This window comes from Ictidomys tridecemlineatus, chromosome X, assembly GCF_052094955.1.
Source record: "Ictidomys tridecemlineatus isolate mIctTri1 chromosome X, mIctTri1.hap1, whole genome shotgun sequence".
Lineage (NCBI taxonomy): Eukaryota > Metazoa > Chordata > Mammalia > Rodentia > Sciuridae > Ictidomys > Ictidomys tridecemlineatus.
This window is the reverse complement of record NC_135493.1, coordinates 11,864,732-11,886,966: the sequence shown is the minus strand read 5'-3', so window position 1 is coordinate 11,886,966 and position 22,235 is coordinate 11,864,732. Positions and strand designations below refer to the sequence as shown.

The window sequence follows — 22,235 nt, the reverse complement described above, 5'->3', positions numbered from 1 at the left end:
TATCTGTAAATCTGGCTTCAATGGTGAACATCATCTGCCATCTGCCCAATGTAAACTGTGGGGTTATCTTCCTGGGCCCCATCTCACCCCTATCTGGGTGTAGATGTTGGGGGCAGGCTTTGGTGAAGTTTGTGTGTTAGACTAATGTAGCAAACTACCTTTGCCCCAAAGGATCATAGAACTGTTGGCCCAGGGATTGATGGCCCCGGATATCAGTGGCTTCCCTTTACTGGAGGCCAGCTGGGAATCTCATCCCAGTGCCACAGATCTTGATTGCTCCCTTAAGGTCTCCAGGAGGATATTGTTAGGTATAAATTGACATAGGCAACACCATTTTGAAACATATCCTTCATCTTAAGAGACTCAACTCATAGTCACTCTGACTCAGCCTGACCTTAAACTCCAGAAAATTACTCCATCATCATACAAAGAAACCCCCAAAACACTCCATCATCATACAAAGAAAGGAAATTGTTATCTGGGACTGAAACCCTGGAAACATCTTCTTCCACATGAAACAATGACCACTTCAAAGAATGGAGGTGAGGACCAAAAGGATCCCTCTCTGACAACTCCCTAGCAATGGCCTAACTGCAAAAATTCTCCCACTTGCTCACGCCCCTGTATGTACCCCAGGCTGTAAGCAGAAGGTGGGTCTCAGTCTCCACTGGGCCCCCCTCTGCAGGTTTGTCCTGAATAAACCTGTGTTACTGTTGAGCTACCTCCCTCTATTTCCTTCACTGGGTTCTTTCCTTGCAGATACCAGATGATGGCAGCTGATGGAAGGCACGGTTTGGGGATTGAATTTGCAAGGAGAAGACTTAAGAATGGGCTTATAAGGAAGTTTTGGAGGGATGGTTCTGGTGGTGTTATTGTTGTTCTTTTGGAAAAGAAAGCTTGCCCCTTGCCCAAGTCTATTACTACATGTCCAGACATGGATGTGGCCAATTCCTGAGGACCACTGCATTCACACATATCATAGGCTTGAGGATTCTGGTTTGACAAGGATGGCCCCTTTACCTCCTCAGGAATTGGCCAGGAGATAGGTGGTCCTCTGAGGGATAAATCCTGCAGACTGCTCAGCTGGGGAGAAGGAGTAGGTGGGTATTGCAGGAAGCTGTGTTTGCCAGAGAGAGGCTCTACTGAGGGCCTGAATCTCCCTGGAGCTGAGACTGTTTTTCTGGGTCCTGCTTCCTTATGGGGAGTGGTGTGGTCCTTTGCCTTTTTAGAACAGGGAGGTCTAGCAGCAAGGTTTGCATGTTTCTAAGCATTTATTTATTTTTATATTTTTAGTTGTAGTTGGGCACAATATCTTTATTTTATTTTTTATGTGGTGCTGAGGATCAAACCCAGGGCCTCACATGTGCTAGGCAAGCACTCCACCACTGAGCCACAACCACAGTCCCTGTTTTTAAGATTTTTTTTTCTACTAATTTTTTTTTTTTTTTTTTTTTTGCAGGGGGTTCAGTGTACCAGGAATCGAACTCAGGGGCATTTGGCCACTGAGCCACATCCCCAGCCCTATTTTGTATCTTATTTAGAGACAGAGTCTCACTGAGTTGCTTAGCACCTTGCTTTTGCTGATGCTGGCTTTGAACTTGTGATCCCCCTGCGTCAGCCTCCTGAGCTGCTAGGATTGCAGGCGTGTGCCATGGTGCCCAGCTGTTTTATTTTTTTTTTAATTTTTAATAACACAGAACTTACAGGTTGGCATTTTAACCATTTCTAAGTGTTCAGTTCTTTTACATGTTAAACTCTTGAGTCCAAGGAACCTCTGAAAGAAAAGTTTATTGAACCATTTATAGATCCTAGAATTCTGTTGGGTGGATATGCCACATTTTGCTTACCACTCATCTACAGTGGACACTTGGGTTGCTTTCACCTTTTGGCTCAATGATGCTGCTGAGAACATGAGTGTATGGGTATCTATTCCAGGCCTGCATTCGGTTCCTAGGTTCCTCTGGGTGTATACCTGGAAGGTGACTTGCTATGTCATATGGTAATTCTTTGTTTCACTTTCCAATGAGCTGTCAAACTGTTTTCTGCCAGCATTCACACCAGCAGTGCAGGAAGATCCCAAGTTCTCCATATCCTCACTCATATTTGTTATTTTCCCTTAAAAGAAAAAATCCATTTTAATGGGTGTGAAATAGTATAGCTGTGCTGTTTTTATTTGTATTTCCCTGATGACTAATAATGCTAAACATTTTGTGTATTTTCTTTGGAGAAATGTCTCTTTGAGTCCCATTTTAAAGTTGTGTTGTTTGTCTTTTTATTAACTTAGAGGAGTTCTTTATACATTCTGCATATTAAACCTTCATCAAGTATAAAAGATAAAGAGTTGTATATGCAAGTATGTGAAGAGAAATTATTTTACCTCTGCCGTTAAAGTTTAGATGCCTTTATTTTTGTTTCTTGCTGAACTACTCTGGCTAGAGCCACAGTACAATGTTCAATAGCAAGGAACATCTTTGTCTTGTACCTGACCTTGTTGGGGGTGGGAGGGAACTTTCACTGTTTCACTGTTAAGTGAGACATTGGATGTGAGTTTTGCAAAGATGCAACTTATCATGTTAAGAAAGTACCCTTTTATTCCTATTTTTCTGACTTTTTAAACAATTAGTTTTAGTTGCTGATGGACCTTTATTTTATTTACTTATTTATTTATATGTGGTGCTGAGAATCGAACCCAGGGCCTCACACATGCCAGGCAAGTGTGCTACCACTGAGCCACAGCCCCAGATCACTGACTTTTTTTAATCATGAAAAGTAGCTGGATTTCATCTTGTCTTTTTTGCATCTATTGGAATGACCATGGGGTTATTTTTTTCTTCTTCATTCAATATGTGTGATTTATTACATTAATTGATTTTTGTATTTTGAAACTCACTTTCATTACTGTGATAAACCCCCTTTTGTTGCATAACCCTTTTATGCTGCTGCTTTTGATTTGCCACTATTGAGGAAAATTTGCATCTATGTTATTAAGGAACGTTGGCCTTAGAGTAATAATGACTTCATAGAATGAGTTATGAAATGTACCCTTCTTTTTTTTTTTGGAAGAGTTTGAGAAGGATTGGTGTTAACTCTTAAAAATTTGGTAGAATATTCCTCAACAAAGCCATCTTGTCCTGGATTTTTATTCTTTGTTGAGAGCCACAGACAAGTTAAGATGGCGCCTGGCACTTTGCCAGAGGGAGTGGTTTGTGAAGTAGCACCAGCCAGCCAGTAAGATGATAGAGATTCCTTAATGACTGACTGCTGTGTCTAGATTATGTCAATTAAGTTAAGCTGTGTGTAATCATTAAGATGATGAGGGATTCCTTATTGGTTGACTGCTGTATATAGTTTGTTAATTAAGATAAGCTGTGTGTAATTCGTTAAGTATATATACCTCTGCTGTCCTGCAATAAAGCGGCTCAAGTTGCTTGTTCCCCCACCCCACCCTCATTAGTTTGCCCAGCCAGACTGCGGCAATTCTTGTGTGCTGTTTGATCACTGATTTATCTCTTCAGATATTAATGGTCTATTCACATTCTGTATTTCTTTGGGGGCGGGTATTACTAGGGATTGAACCCAGAGATACTTTATGTCCCCAGCCCTTTTTGTCAGGTCAGTGGCAGTGACTTAGAACAAAGCAGCCGGGCGGAAAAGAAACATCGATCAGGCGCTGACAGAAACGCCTATCAATCAGGGGGCTAACATCTGTCAATCAGCAGGGTCTCCAGACCAATCCTGGATTTCCACCAGTACCCCTGACCAACTCCAGCAGGACAAGGGACTCTAAAAACACCTTTTCCTGTCCCCAAGCTCTTCCCTTCCTGCTGTAAGCCCCATAAACTTCCAGTCCTGTCATGCCCCCACTCGGTTTCGCTTCAGACTCTTCTCCTGTCCACTCTGTCTGTCTGATCGAGTTCTGCCCTGGAGTGAATCTCAAAGCTTTGTTCTGCTGCCTTTTTAAATCTGCCTCCTTTGGTTGCCACCCGCCTTGCCTGATCTCACACTTTTTTGTTTTACTTTGTTGCTTTTTGAGACAGGACTCTGCTAAGTTGCTGAGGATCTCACCACCTTGCTGAGGCTGGCCTTAAACTTGCAATCCTCCTGTCTCAGTTTCCCCACTTACTGGAATTACCAGTGTTCCTCACTATGCCTGGCTTTTGAGTCAATTTTGTAAGTTGTGTGCTGCTAGGATTTTGAATCTTCTGTCTTTTTCTCATAGGTAGTCTTGATAATGGTCTTTGAATTTGGAAAGTCTTTTCCATGAACAAACTTGGGCTTCATTGATTTTTCTCCATTGTGTTTCTATTCTCTATTTCATTAATTTGACTTAAGTTTTATTTCTTCGTTCCTTTTGCAATTTTGGGGTTAGTTTGTAATTCTTTTTATCCAGTCCCTTGAGAAGTAAAATTGGTTATTGATTTGAGATTTTTTTTAATGTATGCATTTGTACTTGTAAATTTCCTTGTGAGCCCTGCTTTTGCTGTCTCACATATATTTTGGTATGCAGTGTTCTCACTTTCATTTGTCTGAAAATATTTTCTAATTTCTCTTGTGATTTCTTCTTTGACCCATTGATTGTTTAAGAGTATAATGTTTAATTTCCATATCTTTCTGAATTTCCAGTTTTTCTTCTGTTATTGAGAAGAGAGTTTTACAGTTTTAAGCTTTTCAAATTTATTGCAACTTCTTTTGTGACCTAAACATAGTTTATCTTGGAGAATAGTCTGCATACATTTGAAAAATGTGTGTTCTGTTGTTGGTGGAGTGTTTTGTATATTTAAGTCAAGTTGGTTTACAGCATTGTCCAAGTCCTGTATTTTCTTATTGCTCTTCTGTCTGGTTCTATCCATTATTGAAAGTGAAGTATTGAAGTCTCCACATATTACTGTAAAGTTGTTTCTCCTTCTAGTTCTATCATTTTCCCCTCATATTTTTTTGGAGCTTGTTATTATGTGCGTATATTTTTATAACTGATACAACTTCCAGGTGAATTGGCCTTTAATTAGTGTGTAATGCCCTCCTTTGTTTCTTGTAATGATTTTGGAGTTAAATTGCATTTTGTCTGATATTAGCATAGTCATACCATCTCTCTTTTGGTTACTATATGCATGGATTGTCTTTTGCATTTCTTTTCCTTTCAACTTATTTGGGTCTTTGGATCTAAAGTATATTGTAGTCAGTATGTGGACAGACTTTTTATCCATTTCTCTAACCTTTTTTTTTTCTTTTTGTGGTGATAGGGATTGATTGAACCCAGGGCCTTGTGCATGCTAGACAAAACACTCTACCAACTGAGCTATACCCCCAGCCCCGTTTTTTTTTTTTTTTTTTTTTTTGAGGAGGTTATTGGGGATTGAACTCAGGGGCACTTGACCACTGAGCCACATCCCCAGCCCTATTTTGCATTTCATTTAGAGACAGGGCCTCACTGAGTTGCTTAGTGCCTCACTGTTGCTGAGGCTGGCTTTGAACTTGAGATCCTCTTACCTCAACCTCCTGAGCTGCTGAGATTACAGGTGTGTGCCGCCGTGTCTGACCTAATCTTTGTATTTTAATTGGAGAGTGTATATCATGTTTACATTTAAAATAATTGCTAATAATGAATGTCATTCAGAGCCTGGTGATGTGGCTCAGTAGTAAAACATGCACCTGGCATGCATGAGGCCTTGGGTTCCATCTCCAGCACTGGAAAAAAAGAACAATATTCTACCATTTTACTATTTCTTTTCTATACATCTAGTGTATTTTTGTATTTCAATTCCTGTGTTACTGCCTTCTTTTATGTTTAATTGATTTCGTAGCGTACTGTTTTGATTCTTTTCCCATTTTCTGTCCTATATAATTTATTTTTTAGCTGTTATCTTGGGATTAAACTGCATAGCCTAGTTTGGGTTAATATCAATTTAGCATCAATATTATACAAACTCTGCTTGCATGTATCTGTTTCCCTTAGTCTTTGTATTGTTATTGCCACAAATTGCATTTTATACAAGATGTATAGATTAACATAGATTTATAATTATGACTGGTTTTTTTTTTGTTGTTTGTTCCAGAGATTAAACCCAGTGGTATTTAACTGGTGAACCACCACATCCTCAACCCATTTTTTTTTTAAATTTAGAGACAGAGTCTCACTATGTTGCTTAGGACCTCCCTAGGGCCTCTTTATGTTGCAAGACTGGCTTTGAACTTGCAATCCTCCTGCCTCAGCTTCCTGAAGTTATGTAGGGCCTTGCTAATTTGCTGAGGCTGGCCTGAGCTTGTGATCCCCCTGCCTCAGCCTCCCAAGCCCCTGGAATTACAGGCGTGCCTTGTGGTGCTCAGCCTTTCCTGCCTATTAAGAAGATTTTTAAACTTTATTTTCAAGATGATATTTTAATTTTCCTGTTGGGTTTTGAGCTAGGCTTTTCTCCAATTTTCATTTTTTTAATAGAGATTCCAATATACATACTTTGCTTTATGCAGTTCATTTTCAGTTAATATCATATTTCTTTACATGCAATATAAAGCACTGCAATAGACTAGGATCACATGTCCTACTTTTCTGTTTATTCTGCAATTGTTATTTGTGTTAAATTTTCACTCATTATAACACCAAAAAGCAACATTGTACTTTTAAATATTTATACATATTGTAAAAAAATTAGGAAGAAGATAAACCAAAATAATGGTGGCATAAACTGAAATAAATTTGGTCTAAGCCAGCCTCTGTACTTGAGCAAAAATTTTGGCCCAAAACGGCCTCTATACATGGTGAACTATAACCTAGCTTGACGTGAAAACAAACGTCACTAAGAGGATATTCTTGTGCTAAGCAACGGAACTTCAGCCAATCATAGGAGTTGAGCTTCAGCCAATTACAGGCTGTCAATTGATCCGATTATGTCCACATAAGGCAAATGCTGGCTATAGCCAATCAAGTTGTATAACCTGTGCTTGTGGAGAGTTTGGGTGTGTTGAACCATCTTTCATGTGGAGTACTGCTGCTGTGTTCCCGAACTTTTTTTCTCATTCACATCAACTTTGTAAATTTAACTGCTTTCGGGTTTTTAACCGTTTGGTGTATAGCTGGCCAATTGGAAGAAGGAGCTTGGATCTTGTTTGGTACCCGCCAGGCCCCTCGAGCCCATTGATCTCTACTCGGCAACCAGAGCACCTGGTAAGTCTTGAGCTCCACTTGAGTTGTGTTCTGAGCTCTCTGGTTCCTCATTGTGTTTTTTCCACTTTACTGAATTGAATAGAAGAAGCCTTTGTATGCTTTGATCCCACACAGTCTGGACTGGGTTGAGAGCCAATTTAGTTTCAGCAGTTAAATTCTTATAACCCTTGCGTAGATCTTTTTCTTTTCAGCTTTTGGTCTTGTGTTTTGAGAGGGTACATGACTTGGGGTTTGTTCTTGTTGATTAGTCACTGGCAAAACTGCTGGGCCAGCCAGGTGGAGCATGCCTGTAATCCCAGCTACTCTGGAGGCTGAAATGGGGATCACAGGCTCTAGGCCAGCTTTGGCAATTTAAAGAATCTATCACGAAATAAAAAGGGCTGGAGAATGTAGTTCAGTGATTAGGTGCCCTTGGGTTCAATCCCCACTACCACAAAGAAAGGGGGAGGGTTGGGAGGGGCGGTTGGATTCAGACTTAGATTGGATCCAACAATGAAATAAATGAAATTCAGTTAAGGAGGCATCAGTAGTCTGGGTCACAAAGAACTATACAGGGACAGTAGATAGGTAATTAAAAGGCAGGGAATCATGGGTGCATCTAGAACTCCTCACTTTGGAACTCCAGTCAATTTGATGTATATGAATGTAAAACTTGTACTTTTCTAGAGAAATGGGTCAGTCTTACCAAAACCAATTCAGAGTTGCATTAGCCACAGTGGGGATGCATTCATCTAGATAAAGTTGCTTATTTATGGAGTAAATTAGAAAAGAATAAGATCAAAAGTCCCACAAGAACATTGCAATGCATTTTTTAATCTGCACAGAGACCTTGAAAAGATTAAATGAAAAAAATTACTTCCTTATAGATAATAAACAAATACATGCCTTTGCAGAAACAAATACAAAAACTAAGAAGACCTCTTGTACATATTTTAAACTAGAGCCAAGTGACCCTCAAGATGCTTACCTTATTTCAAACAGGACTGTATCCCCATTAAATTTAGGAAGATCTCCAAAGCCTTCACCCCCAGGACTTAATCAAGTAAACTAAAATAGTGATCAATTAAATCAAAGGATGACAGTCAACTAAACTAAGCCCTCTGTGTTCTGTTAATTTTTTTTCCTGTTTGATTCTTCCTTTCTCATAAAAAGCCCTAAACACTTGATGGCAACACTTACTAAACCCTTGCTGAAGCTTCTTTCTCCTTGTCCTGATTTTTGCAATGCCTTCAAACTCTTTCTTGCTAAGAATTGTTGAAAATCTTCTATATTAAATTCCTAATTCCTAGGGTATCTCTGTAGAAAATTGATCAGTCTGTTGCTCTATCAGTTTTTGTATTGAAAGCTTATTTAGATAGATTGCATTTTTTCCCTCAATGTTCCACAAACAATGAGTAGTTCCTCCTGGAACTAAAATGGTATTATAGCCTGCAGTTAGGCCCTTAGCCAAAGCACAGTCTAATTGTTTAAAAGTAATAGCAATGACAGCCAAATTGGTGGGGGTCACATCTGAGTTACTTTTAGAGAATGAGCTTGACCTTGCAGGTCTCACCTGCTGTGGAAAGTATTGAATTCCAAACTCATCATCTTTTGTAGATTAACATCCTATGAATTCTTTTTCTTTCTTTTTTTTTTGGTCTTCCAATCTCCATCTAAAGCATTTCAACATACTTGACCCTGCTACTCTACTACCTCTACTCGATGAATGACCCCTTGTGATTTATAAACTGTTCCATTCCATTGGATAATTATGAATTAATGCTCTCTTGATAGCCCATATGCTAGTAATTCTGATGGAAACCTCAGGCAGGGTCTGCTGTTGCTACTCAAGCTGCAGAGCACGGTTTACTTTTGTTGAAGGTGTTTTTCCTGGTAAACCTGTCTTAACTGAGCTTTTACCTACAGCCTCCTTTCTTGGTTTAGGAAGAGGATGGTATTTAAGCCTGAACTATCAGCTCTGATTTTATAAGATCTACTTCTGTCTATGTATTTGTGTCTTTGATATACATGTGTGATAATTTTTCTGTCTATTAATGATAGTGGCAAATTAAACTTAAAGAGCTCTACTTAGAGTTTGTATGCATGAAGTAGTCTGAAAAAAATTAAAACTGGCCCAGTGGTTTTCAAGTTCATGTGACTTGAGTAATCGTTGGTAAACAAGAAGTTGGTTTAATTAAAACAGGCATGTGTTTAGAATTTTCAGCATTATATATAAGTGCATGTTTCTTAAACCTGGGTTTACTGATAAAATAAGCTTATGTTATTTATATATTATATAGTTTGTTAATGGGCAGAATGACTTCAGATGATGACTAGCTCTTTAACAACCTTGGCATAATGATTAAGAACACATGAATTGAATAGATATAATGAAATAATGTTCCTATTGCAGAAGGTTTTAAAATTCTTCTCATCAAGAGTAATAACTTGAGGCTGAGGGAAATCTGTACAAACAACAATTTAATTCTCCCACCTAGCAAAAACCTAAAGGGATAGAGAAAAATTTGCCTCCTCTGTAGTTTTATTAAGAGACCATTAATAAATATGTTCTAATTGACAGCTTGTAATATGAGAAAGCACATGTTTCTAGATGTTATGATTTTCCAATGTTTCCAGTCTGTAGATTGCTGATGTGATAGTGTACAATTACTTGCTTCCTGGCATTCAGAGGAAATTTAAGTTACTATGGGTTAACAATTTTTATTAATATTTATAACTAAAATTACTAGATATGTTAGGGAGAAAAACTGTATGCAAATGTGAAGGGAACATATGTTTTTTGATAAGACAAGGCTAACTATATGAAGGCGCTTTGTTAAGGAATAAAGGAGAGACAGGGGTGGTGGCACAGGCCTGTAATCCCAGCAGTTGGAGAGGCTGAGACAGGAGGATCACAAAATGGAGACCAGTATCACCAAAGGCAAGGCACTGAGCAACTCAGTGAGACCTTTTCTCTAATAAAATACAAAATAGGGCGGGGATGTGACTCAGTGGTCAAATACCTCTGAGTTCAATCCCTGGTATCAAAAAAAAAAAAAAAAAAAGAGTAAGCTTTCACTTGAAGTAGAGTGACTGGATTATACCAGAATGGGAAGCAAAGAAATCTAGGACACAATCAAATAGATAAAATTGCAGAAAGTTTGTGGCAGGTGAGTGTTATTAAAGGAACTTTACATGTGATGAAGTTGGATAAGATTAGAAGGGAATTATTTATAAATTTTCTTAGGCTGTTGAATAATATCAAAAGTATACTAGGGATGCAATTTTTAGGAATCTGAGCATCTGAGCATACCATTAGACTAGGTAAGAAATTCCCAGAATTCTAATGAAGAAACACATTGGTTCCATAAAACTGCTAATACAACAGTAAGCAGAACAAGAAAATTAAGCAAAATATCCAAAAATATTGGTGGGGTGAATTATTGCTATAAAGATTTATAATTGTATAACAAGAGAAATGAAAAATTGTGCTGTATATGTGTAACAAGAATTGCAATGTATTCAACTATCATTTATTTTAAAAAATCAATTAAAAAAAAGAAAAAAAGATTTATGGCTGTTTGGTTTGCCATACCCATCATCCTGACAAGACAAAAGCTTCAGTTGGTTCATTTCCACCACCTGATGAACTGTTTGAATATTTACAGATGGATTTCATTCAGCTTCCATACTTCATGGGGTACCATGTGTATGGATAATAGTTTGTGTGCTTTCTGGTTGGATAGAAGCTTTCCCATGTGGAAGGTAAGAAATTACTAGAACATGTCTTTACTTTTCTGGAAATCCTAGAAAAATTTCCTGTGGCAGAGGGTCCCATTTTACTGGGAAAGTTATGATGCAAAAAAGTAAGGTACTGTAAACACAATGACATTATGATTTTGTTCTTTTGTGATGTTGGGACTTGAACCTGGGCCTTGTACAAGCTGGGGAAGTGCTCTATCCTTGAATTATATCACTGCTCTCTCCTGGTTTTAATACTACTGAGAGTTTGATTTAAAAGGTGGCTGATAATGCCATTTTTTTCTAGATATGGTCACCTTACACCAAGGAAATTAACTCACAAGATGGAGACCAGGGTAAAGGAACACATAATGTGTTCATAGGAACATGTAGAAATTGGTTTGAGGCATCCTGAGTGGTGAATGGCAGGCCTGGCTGTTCCAAGGGTTACTGCTTCTTACAATGAAGGCGAAAACACTGAGTCTTTAAATTAGACCATTCTGCAATATACTGTGCTCCTTATTTATTATCATACTCCAACAAGGATTGTGATCAGTAGAACTTGGGTGCTGTTGAAGTGTCTTTAATGCCTGAACAATGTTTGATTTTGCTTGGTTTGATTCATGAAGACTCCTGTTGAAATGTATATTTCAGTTTCTTGGCACTGGGCTCTACTCACCCCAAAACATGGTACATAAAATGCTTTTATTGTGAGTGGAATAACCAATGTAGACAAAGGAGTTGTCTAAATAATTTGACATTTTGAAATTATAAATTCTTTACTGGAATCAAGCAGATTCATTGCTGTGGTTGCAGAAGATGGCATCATTGCCTCTGCTCATGGTTTTGGCTATCTTCTCAAGATTTAAGAGAATGACCAAGAGGAGAGAAATCATTTAACTGAAATAAATTTGGCCTAAACTAACCTCCACACTTGAGTAATCAGTTTGACTAAACTGACTTTAATACATCGTGAACTTTAACCCAGTTTGATGTGTAAATAAATTATAACCTAAGAGTGCACTCTTGTAACTAAGCAACTGAACCCCAGCTAATCACAGCCTTTGAGTTTCAGCCAATCACAGCTGCTACCTATGAGACCCTGTGCATGTAAGGAAAATGCTGAGTGCAGTCAATCAGATTGCTCTTATGTGTTATTTCCTTTTCTCTGGCTCTAAATACAACCTGTATGAAAGGTGTGATGGGGAATTCTGAGCCATATTTGCTCTAGAATGATGTTTGGTTCCTAAAAACTTTCTTGCTTAAGTAAACACAAAGATAATTGGTTTCAGGTTTTTCTTTTAATACTGCTTTGCATGTGCCTTGTCACTTATCATTAATGATGGTCTTCATATATATATTATTATTTTTTTTGTACTGTGGATTGAACCCAGGGGTGCTCCCCTACTGACCTACATTCCCAGCTCTTTTTACCTTTTTTTAACCTTTTTTGAATATTTTTTGGTTAGACATAAAACCTTTACTTTATTTATTTTTATGTGGTGCTGAGGATCGAACCCAGTGCCTCCCACATGCTAGGCAAGCGCTCCACCGCTGAGCCACAACCCCAGACTTATTTTTTTTATCTTGAGACAGGGTTTTGTTAAGTTGCTGAGGCTGGCCTCAAACTTGGAATCCTCTTGCCTCAGCTTTTGAGTTGCTGAAATCACAGGTGTGTACCATTATGCCTGGCTTTATATTGTTTTGAGGAGATATTTCTCGTCGTCTGCTATCATTTTCCTTCACCCTGAAAATTTTCACTGTTATTTCTTTTAGTATGGATTTGCTGGTGATGAACTCTTCCTGCTTTCTTTTCTTAGCTAATCCCTTGATTTTTGCCTTCATATTTGGAGGGCATTTTTGCTGAATATGGTATTTCCATATCTTTTATGCATCTCTTCTAGTCTGTTATTTCTTACCACAAGTCGGCTTTTAAGAAACTTCTGTTATTTTTGATTGACAAGCCATAATTATTTGCATTTATTGAGTATGGTGTGAGGTTTTGAAATATTTTTACAATGAAGAATGACACAATCAAACTTACTAACATATCCATCATCTATCTCACTGTTATCTATTACCTATCACTTTTTATGGTGAGATGTTTGCAATTCATTCTGTCAGTTATTTTAAAATACATAATACATTATTATCGACTGTGGTCACCTACTGTGCAGTAGATCTCTAAACTGATTTTTCTTCTGAAATTTTATAGCTTTGGATCAGCAACTCCCTCTTATTCTACTCTCAGCCTCGGGAAAGCATCATTTTATTCTTCAAGAAGCCACTTTTTATTCAGATAATTGTTCCTCTCTATATAAATCATAATTTTTTTCTCGCTCTTTGTAAGACTTGGTTTTTTTGTAGTATGAGAATTATATCTTGACATAAGTTTCTTCATGTTTATTCTGCTTTGCTTCTGAACATCTTCTGTATGTATTCAGCATGTTATTGATTTGGGAAGTTGTCAACCATATTTTCAAGTAGTTTTTCTGTCTCATTCTCTCTTTTGTTCTGGAATGCCAGTAACACAGATGTTGGAATATTTGGTTTCTATGAGTTCATTAGGGCTCTATTTATTTATTTTTTGATCTTTTATTTCTGTTTTTTAACACTGGATAATTTTATTAGTTTGTGTTAAGTGTTCTTATCTCCATTTAGCTTTCAAATCTACCTAGTAAATATTTTTTTGTGTGTGGGGGGTGGGGGTATTGGGTTTGAAACCAGAGGTGCTTTACTACTGAGCCACATCCCCAGCCCTTTTTTATTTTACTTTTTTTAGGGACGGGGTCTTTCTAAGTTGCTTAGGACCTCACTAAGTTGCTGGGGCTGGCCTTGAACTTGTGATCCTCCTGCCTCAGACTCCCAAACCACTTGCATTAAAGGTATGTGCTACAACACCCAGCTACTTAGTAAATTTTTGAAATTTCAAAAATTCTAATTCTGGAGTTTCTTTTTTTAAAAAAAAAATTCTTTTTTTAGATGTTGAAGGACCTTTATTTTATTCATTCATTTATATGCGGTGCTGAGAATTGAACCCAGTGCCTCACACATGTGAGGTAAGCCCTTTATCACTGAGCTACAACCCCAGCCCTAATTCTGGAGTTTCCATTTGGCTTTTTAAAAAAATAATTCTACATTTATTCTACGGTATCCTATTAATCATTTAATACAAATATCTTGTTTTACCTCATTATGGATTATTATAATGCTTTATTTTAAAATACTCTATACTGTATGCATGTGTGGAAGTATCATAAAATTCCATTAATATGTACAATTAAGATGTCACAATAAAAAGAAATAAAGTACCAAACATTGGTACTACAAAACAAATACTTGTCTTGTAGTACCAATGTTTGGGTCACCTTGTGAAAGTTTTGTTTGGTTGATTTTTTTTTTTTAACTTGGTTTCTTAGTTTTTTTGTTTGTTTGTTTTGGGGATGTCAGATTATTCTGGATTATATTTTAGATATTAAAAATATTAATATTTGGGTATTTGGGGTTCCTGTTCATTTTCTATGGCTTTATCATGACATTTTCTTCATTGGACTGAACATCAAGTTCTCCAGAGCAGTAACTCTGTTCTCACTTTACTATTTATCTCTGGCTAACAGACTTTGATTCTGCTTCATTCATGCACAGTTCAGGGATCCATCAGGGACATGGGTAGGTTGAATTTGCATATCTTGTCTCTGGCTCTTTCCTGTCTTCTCTTTTCAGTCCTCTCCCCCCACTTTATTAAGCAGTCATGGTTTCCTTGGCTTCCATTTTGTGGTTTCTTTTGTCAAAAAACGAATGATTAGCCCATTTCTGCCCATACCACTATGGCTGTCACGCAGTCAGCTGCCCTTGATTCCAACGGAACAGCTACAAAAGCAGAAGCTCTCTTTGGACAAGTACCCACCTCTTCTCTTCTGAGCACATGCTCCTTCCACAGTCTGCTGTTCCTGTTGATACTGTAGTACCTTTACGCAGTTGCTTTTCATATTAAGTCTAGAGTTTATAATGATTTTGAGTGGACCTTCATCTGGTAGGGTTTTAGTTTGCCATTGTAGTAACCAGAATTCCTCTAGATAACTTTATTTGGATGAAATGTGGGGTTGGGAGTAAATGGTGGTGATAAGCTGGGAATCTATCATTGAATTTTCATGCAAAATTCTTTAAATATCAGGCTGAAGAGTTTGTGCTCAATTTATTATTATTAGTGTAAAAATGCTAGATAAAATTTTATGTTTTTAAAATTTTTGTTAATTGCAGCAGAAGGATAGGCAATATTTAACATACTGTGGGCTGACTACATGTCAGGAACTCTGCTAGACATTCTGATAAAAGTTTTACATGATAGTTTTTTTCAAAATTTTTTCTTTATTTTATTTATCCTTTTTAGATATACATGACAGTAGAGTGCATTTTGACATACACACATGGAGTCTAACCCAAGTAGGATCCCATTCTTGTGGTTGTACATGATGTGGAGTTTCACTGGTCGTGTATTCATATATGAACATAGGAAAGTTCTGTCCGGTTCATTCCACTGTCTTTACTATTCCCATCCCCTCTCCCTTCCCTTTGTTCCCCTTTGTCTAATCCTATGAACTTCTGTTCTTGTCTTCCCCACCCCTTATTTTGTGTGAGCATCTGCACATCAGAGAGAATATTTGGCCTTTGGTTTTGTGGTATTGGCTTATTTCACTTTAGTGTGATAGTGTCCAGTTCCATCTATTTACCATGTGCTCAATTTAGAAGGTGATAAGGAGTAACAGAATGGCAAGGTGGAGTTTTGTTTTTTTAAAATAATTACATGGGGAGCTGGGGCTGAGGCTCAGTGGTAGCACACTTGCATGGCACGTGTGAGGCACTGAGTTTGATTCTTGGCACTGTATATAAATAAATGTCAACTAAAAAAATATTAAAAAAATAATTACATGGGGGCTGGGGTTGTGGGTCAGTGGTAGAGCACTTGCCTGGCATGTGTGAGGCCCTGAGTTCGATCCTTGGCACACAAATAAATAAATAAATAAACAATCCATTGATAACATAATATTTTAAAAAAATAATAACTACATGGGATTTTTTTTTTTGGAAGGGTCTACCAAAGATTGAACCTTAAACCTGGGGGCGCTTAACCACTTAGCCACATTCCAACCCTTTTTTTGTTTTTGGTGGTGCTGGGGATTGAACCCAGGGCCTTGAGTATTCGAGGAAAACACTCTAAGAACTGAGCTATATCCCCAGCCCCCTTGTTCCCCCTCCCCGCCCTTTTTTATATTTTATTTAGAGACAGTTTCTAAGTTGCTTAGGGCCTTGCTAAGTTGCTGAGGCTGTCTTTGAACTCACTATCCTCCTGTCTCAGCCTTCGGAGCTGCTGGGCTCACGTGTTTTAAAGTAGTACAGAAAAAATCATATATGCAAGTAGATGTTTGCAAAGAATTTCTGTACTAATATGTATTTGTCCCCCAGAGTCTATGAAGAAAATTCAGCATGAAACACAGATGAATCACAAAACATGTGTTCCCTCTTCTGAGGGCAACCAACTCTGAGGCAGGAGCAACTGGTAGCAATATATTGAAATTCAGTACCTGACTTTCAGTTTAACAGATCATAATTCTGAAATCACAGGAGGCAGTGGTACTCAGACTGAGGCCCTTGAGTGAAGAGGGACCAGTAATTATGTGGGGGGGGGGCTGCATGTTCCACTTTTGTTTGCTAAATAATAGGATACTCTGGGGTGTTCTCATAATTCCACCGTCACCATTCACTCAGTGCACTTCACTAGCTACTGACCTTGAAGATTTTGAGTTGTTTCTAGCAAGGTAAATGAAAATGATAGAAGAAGATAATGACCCGCAATGGCATAAAACCCTTAGGAAAAATTAGTTTTATTAACCTGACGTCTGAGTCCTCACAGGTACTGATTTTGAATGATGCCCTGTGATTTAGTTTTATAGGAGAGTCTTCTTTTTGTTGTCTATAAATTAGCAGCGGGGTAAGCAATGTTACCCTTTGTAGTGAAGGGGCAGGGAAGAAAGAGGTTTGGGAAAAAGAATCATTTTATTATCACGCTTTTATTCTTCCTAATCATCTCTTCCATTAGCCGAACTCCCAAGGAGAGCAGTGGCATAGAAGCTTTTGAGGTGGCAGTGAAAGGTGAAATCCACTAAAATAGTACTTTGCTCCATTTAAGACGGATAGAGGCAGCAGTGCATCCAGGTTAGCTTGAAGGTGAAAAGGAAACAAAAATATAATAGGCTCCGATTGAAAAATAGATCTCTTTGTGGCTACCACCTCGGAGGGGGAACAATTACTACCTTGCAAAGAGGTTTTTACTTTATCACTTCTGCTCACCTTAGGGGACAATGAGGCAGGTTAACATGGCCTGCGGGGTTTCAGGAATGCATTTACAGTCATGAGATTGCATTTATTTCTATATAAGTTAGACCTTGCTTTATCCTGGATTCAGTTATCCTTCATTATAGCTGGAAAAATGCAAAATGTCTCTCTTACCCTTGTCCTCCTCTTGAACATTTTTATAATCTTCCATTGGAATTTATACCTCTGTGGGGCTTTATTTATTTTTTGTTTTGTTTTTGGTATGGGGGATTGAACCCAGGGGTGCTTAACCACTGAGTCACATCCTCAGGCTTTTTTTCATATTTTATTTAGAGACGGGGTCTTCATGAGTTGCTAAGGCTGGCTTTGAACTCAGGGTCCTCCTACCTCAGCCTCTAGAGCTGGGATTTTAGGTGTGCATTACCTCCCTATGTGGGTTTTGAAAGCTTTGCAATTGTTTGCAGGAGTGGGATATCATATATTTTATAGTAGCTAAATCTTAGTTTGATGCTAATGTGATATTTCTCCATACTCTAATTGCTTACCTAACTTTGTAAACCATACTAGAGAAAGCACTCTTAGAAGATGATACTGATGCTGAACTATAGAGAGAAGTGTGGATCATGATGCTTTTTATAGAGTGATCAACCATGCACTTCATTGTGTAAGCTGGGACACCTTGGGGAATGAAACAGGAAGTTATAGTTATAAGTACACTATGAAAATAGGTGTAAGCTAGGACTAAGCATGAATTGAGGTCACCCTATTCATAAACCAAAGTAAATGATGATAAATCATCGATTAAAGCATATATATGTATCACATATATGTGATATATAAACGTGTATGTATATGATATATATACATGTGATATATATACATGAGATGCCAGAATAATGGAACAGACCCCAGAGAAATATTTCCTTGATGAAAGAATGAATAATTATTTTAAAATAATATTTATTGCTTTTATCAAAATAATGCATCATAATTGCATGAATTTTTTTTAAATATAGAAAAATATTAACTACCACAGATAATTCACTATATAAATTTTTGTGTTTTTTCAGGGGTTTTTTTGGTACCAGGAATTGAACCCAGGGGCACTCGACCACTGAGCCCATTTCCAACCCTGTTTTGTATTTTATTTAGAGACAGGGTCTCTCATTGAGTTGTTTAGTGCCTTGACATTGCTGAGGCTGGCTTTGAACTTGGGATCCTCTGCCTTAGCCTCCCGAGCCGCTGGGATTACAGGTGTGTGCCACTGTGGCCAGCTTTCCAGATATTTTTTGTTATGAATATATACAGTGTTATACAGTTAACACAAATAATATTGAGATTTAATATAGTTTTTTAAAATTTTTTGTTATTTCATCAGCATTGTCCCATTCTATTAAATATTTTTTACAACATATTTTTATTGCATAATACTAATTAATAGTTCAATTAATCTATACATTTCATTTTATGAATAAACTGTTCTATTTAGTGAATTTTTTAAAAAAGTTCTTTTTTTTAACTTTTTTTGTGTGGTGCTGAGAATCGAACCCAGTGCCTCACATGTGCTAGGTGAGTATTCTACCATTGAGCCACAATCCCAGCCCCTTAATGAATTGTTTACTTGCTTTGCTGTCATCATCAATGAGGCTTACATAAGTATCTGCATTCATGAGTCTTTGGTTTTGTTCCTGATAATTTCTTCTTTCTTTTTTTGGTATGGTACTAGGGATTAGACCCAGAGCCTCACACATACTAGACAAATGCCCAACACTTTACATCCCATCCCCCTTTTAAAGTTCTTATTTTGAGATAGTGTTTTGCTAAATTGCACAGGCTGCCCTCAAACTTGTAATCCTTCTGCTTCAGCCTCCAAGTAATCAGATTACAGACATGAGCCACTGTGGTGGCAAAGGAACTATTTAATTAATTAATTAATTAATTTTTTGCATTACTGAGAATGGAACTCGGGGCCTCGTTATGCTGAGCAAGTGCTCTACCACTGAGTTTCATCCCCAGGCCTTGTTTCTGAAAATTTCTTTAGGATGTGTCCTAGAATTAGAAATTTGAGTTTCTATGTATTTGTAAGGCTCTCAATATACTTTAACAAATTGAACTCTGGAAAGATTATATCAATTTTTGCTGCTTCTGCAGTGCATGAGATTGTTCATCTTAACTCTCATTTGCTGGCATTAAACATTATGCTTTTGAATATCTTCATCAAGTTGAAGAGCAAAAGTATATATTATATTCACGTATGTTTATGTTTCTTCAACTTAATGGTTATAGCATGCCATTTGAATATTGTCCATTAAAGACAAATTTTAATTTGTGATAACTAAGGTCAAGGAAGTCAGCCAGGTTGACCATTCAAGTGGTCATGCCACAGGACCTTTAAATATCCAGTTCCTTCTGACTCACCTGTCATTTCTCCAGCCACTACCTTGTCCATTTAGATCCCATTCCTCATTCTTCAGGCTCCTCTTTGTTTTTGTTTCTGTATTACTGCCTTTAATAGCATTAGTTTGGAATTATATATTAAGTTTTATTACCCAATCATTTTCTTCCTTAATCATGAAATGCTTGAGCAGGGACTCTTTTGTCCTGTGTCCTCCCTGTCAATTGCTGAATCATTTAATTTAATTAGATCATTGAGTTCATTAAATGAATGATGAAAGTAAATACAAATGAATTTTAATATCTAGTTGTTTTCCTCAACCTGTGTTGTTTTCCTTCCAAATTTTATACATATGCCTCTTATTATGTCAAATTAACTTAAAAATGTTAACTGTCTTGAATTTACAAATTAATCTGAATGACATCAGACAAATTTACATTGTTGAGTCTTTCCATGCAGGAGGAGTACAATATATATGCATCTCTGATTTTTTTTCAGGGGATGGGGCATGCTATAGATGGAACTCAAGCTTTATATATGCTGAGCATGTGCTCTACTGGTAAGCCACATCCCCAGCCCCATGTCTATGACCTTTTTTTAGGTGTCTCCCCAACCCCACGCACAAATTTTTGTAGTTCACTTTGCATATATCTTACACATTTCTTTCTTTCTTTTTTTTTTTCTAACAGGAATTGAACCCAGACACGCTTAACCACTGAGATATATCCCTGGCCTCCAACCTTTTAAAAAAATCTTTTATTTAGTGACAGGGTCTAGCTGAATTCCTTAGGGCCCTGCTAAGTTGCTGAGGCTGGCTTTGAACTTGTGATCCTCCTGCCTCAGCCTCCTGAGCTGCTGGGATCAGAAGCATGTGCCATGTTGCCCAGCTATCTTGCACATTTCTTGGTTTGTTTATTTTGTTGGGTGTTTTATAGTTTTAGTATTATGAGTCAAGTTCATTAACTTTCAAATTAATTTATGCAGATATGTAATATAAATATATAATTTTAATGACTTCTTTTCTGTTGCATTGAGTCCATACTTTCTTTTACTGCCGGAGATTTGCCAGATGGTTTCCTAAATGTTTCTTTGGATCTGTGGTAGATAATGTTCCCTAGTGTGATGTTCCTGGGTCTTTTAATTTTTATTTTCTTCTGTGTAATGGTTTTTTCATAGGTCTTTATTTGTTCTTTATTCATGTTTCAATAAGCAGCAGTCTCTCCAGAACCAGTCTTGACCAACACAGGTGAAAGGCCATTTCTTTTGCTATCAAGTCCTCCAAGCTGTCCTGTTTTGGGGGTGTGTGTGGGGTCACTAATTGAGTTTTTTCATTCAAATGCATTGACCTTGCAGTTTTTAGGAATTGCACTCAATTTTTTAAGCTTGTTTATTCTGAGTTTTCCTTCCTTCTATGCTTCCTTTAGTATTTTAGAGGGAATTTGAGTGTGTAAGATTTATAACCAGGTAATATTTTGAACAGGAAGTGAGAAATGGGCTGTTAAATATTTCTCCTTAAATTCTCCCATGTGTTATACTCAAAGAAAATTACACTTTCTCTAAAGGACTTTGAGGAAAACAACAACAACAACAACAACAACAGATGCATTAAAATTCTTTAAATAAATAAAATGCATTAAAAGCTTTAAATAAACTTTTAAGAAGAATTAAGGAAATACATACAGAAATATCAAATGAGATCATTCTGATTTACTTCCTCTAAACATTTTGAAATCTACTCATGTGATTTTATTTTTATTTTTTGGGTACTGCAGATTCAACTCAGGGGCACTTTACCACTGAGCTACATCTCCAATCCTTTTTATCTTTAATTTTGAGTCAGGTCCTCTCTAAATTGCCCAGGTAGGCCTTAAACTTACAGTCCCCTTGCCTCAGCCTTCTGAATTTTGGGGATTACAGGCGTGAGCCATGGGGCCTAGCTTTTTTTTTTTTTTTAATCTGATGTTGTAGATTCTCATTTTGCTCTAGTGAATAGGTTATATTGAGTTCTTTATTGAAAATTCTATTTAAAATGCAGATATTTTCATTAAAGCTCTTTGGTTAAATGGCAGAAATCCTACTTGAATTACTTTAGGCTAAAAAGATAATATATTAGAATAAAACAGGAGTATTTCCCAAAACTAATAAAAGGGGACATTAATTAAACCATGGTAGGGACAAGGCCTGAGAACAACTGGCAGCAGCATTTTAATTTTTCTGTGTCATTTGATTTTTATCTCTTTTTTAAAACAACCAGTTATTTTTTCTCTATCTACCTCCATGTGGTGGAGAGTATAGAATCTTGTCACATCCTAAAATCTCCCAGTTCATGCTTCAAATATTTTAAGAGAAAAGCTATGGTCTGATGGAGTTGGTAGGACATGAGAATTCAATATTTCCATTTAATCATCAATTATTGTCATTTAGAATGAAACTGCGTTGTGGGAGTTCTTGTAATTAATTATTTTGCAGTCTTTCAGAATTAGTGGTATAGAATTGTATTTTGCTCAGAGCTGTACTAAATATTAAGATTGAGGTACAATTGTGGAGTTTAGGTGTCCTGTGAATAAGAAACTAAAACAATATCTGAAATTGTCTAGGGCAGAATTAAATTGTAATCATCACTACTAT

The 22,235-nt window shown here is 37.2% G+C and overlaps 1 protein-coding gene across 2 annotated transcripts in view; it reads left to right on the top strand.

Annotated features, from left to right (window-relative positions):
- The first annotated feature begins 6,897 nt into the window (after positions 1-6,897).
- Positions 6,898-22,235, top strand: part of LOC110598131 (uncharacterized) — a 278,648-nt gene continuing 263,310 nt past the window's right edge. For both annotated transcript variants that reach the window (XR_005735340.2, XM_078034177.1), the window contains exon 1: positions 6,898-7,159. The gene's annotated coding sequence lies outside the window, so the exon portion shown is untranslated. The remainder of the gene's footprint in view (positions 7,160-22,235) is intronic.